We start from the raw sequence: 1,770 nt of genomic DNA, 5'->3' as shown, positions 1-1,770 counted from the left end.
CCTGACTGGTGTCTGTGAGCTGCTGCAGCCTCTGCCTGCCTTCTATCCAGGAGGGGATGGAGATGGGAGCCCAGAAAGCAAGTTAACTGCTCTCCAAATAGGCCAGGCCTGAGTCAGCTCCCAAACTCAGAAGGGGACTGGTGGACGTTAAAAGGGAGAATTCATGGAGTCAGGCCTTTAGGAGTTCCTGTATACCCATCAGCATCTCCTGTGGGCCCTGCCCTAGAACAAGCTATCTGGGAACATGAACAAAGATTTGCAGAGACTCATTAGGAACAACTAAATGGTGACCTGTGTGCCATTGACAGGGCTGAGGCAGTCAAGGAAGACTGCCTGGAGGAGCGGAGGGGCAGGTTGGCAGGGAAATAGCCTATTTGAGAAGGGTAAGCAGGCTCTGGGAATAACTAAGGAACCCACTTTAGAGGGCTGCTGTATGCTGGGAGTTGGGAGAAAGCCAGGCTGGTGGGGACTGAAAGTCAAGCTAGGGACTTAGTTTGAGAGCAGTTAGGAACAAATCCAGCTAGTGGCATCAAGATTGTGTCAGAGGTTGGACCTTGCAGGATGGAAAATTCAGTGAGGGGAGTGAAGGAATACGGAAGAAGGTTTAGGCATCCTGAGTATGAAGAATAATGGGCACACAGGGAGAAGCTGGTTGTGTTGGAGCAACAAGGAGCCCCGAGAGGCCTTGTGACATGAAGGGTTTTGAGGCGGAGCTCAGGGGAGCTCAGGACACAGAGACGGCCCCCAACCCGAGCGCACCGGCCGTGAGCCGACACGGGAACTGGTTGCCGAGTCCTTTGTCTCAGTAACTTGCAGAGCCCCAGCACGGGACCTTGTTGGCCTGGTTTCAGTCAGGGGATCCCATCAGCCTGAGAGTGGGCCCCCCGACTCTAGTTTAGAACCTGAAGTCTGAGCCATGGGGCCTTGGGGTCATGCAGGGAAGGGAACAAGAGCCCATGGGGTCTAAGGGTCTCGTTCACGGCTCAGTACCAACCAGAGACGGCTCCATCAAAGCCTGAGAACGTCTGGAGGGGTTCCTCCCAGGGAGGTGTGGCTGCCCAGGGCCTGGAGTGGACAGGAGGAGCTGGGAAACCCCTGGACCCCCCAGGTGTTAGCGCTGCTTTTGTCCCCTCCCCAGTTCTGCTCGTTCTACTCTGGACTGAGCCCTCTGGGCCTGCCCTCATCCCCCGCAAGGTCGGAGTTGGCAGAAGCCCAGAGCCTGGGGTGTTGGAGTCCAATGTGGCCATTGCTCCTCTCCTTTTGCTTCCCACTTCAGTGCCCCCAGTGCCCCTGTCTTCCCAGCAGCCCCTCCAGGCCCAGTGCCCCGGCCTGTTGGAAAGGGATACTGAACTCCCAGCACTGGTGGGGGCTGGCACTCTGTCCAGCAACTGAACAACCCAAATCACCACCCAGTCACCACCTGGCCCTGAGGAAGGGAAGATAGGCACCATAAGCTTGCTTCCTGCCTCTAGCCTAGCCATTGTCACTCTGTCCCTGAGCCAGAGCTGTCCCTTGTCATGTGTCACATGTATGATAGAATAGTGGTTCCCCAAAGATGTCTATGTCCTAACCCCTGGAACCTGTGACTATGTTACCTGACTGGTGAAAGGGAACTTGCAGATGTGCTTAAGGTTGGTTTTGAAGTGAGATTATTCTGGGTTATCCAGTGGGCCCAATCGAATTATGAACCCTTAAAAGTGAAGAACATTTCCCGGCGACAATCAGAGAGCGATGTGGCAGGGGGAGAAAGGCCAGAGATATGATGTGTCT

This window comes from Saccopteryx bilineata, chromosome 7 (genome assembly GCF_036850765.1).
Source record: "Saccopteryx bilineata isolate mSacBil1 chromosome 7, mSacBil1_pri_phased_curated, whole genome shotgun sequence".
Taxonomy (NCBI): Eukaryota; Metazoa; Chordata; class Mammalia; order Chiroptera; family Emballonuridae; genus Saccopteryx; species Saccopteryx bilineata.
The sequence above is the reverse complement of the archived record's forward strand: the minus strand, read 5'-3'. Positions refer to the sequence as shown.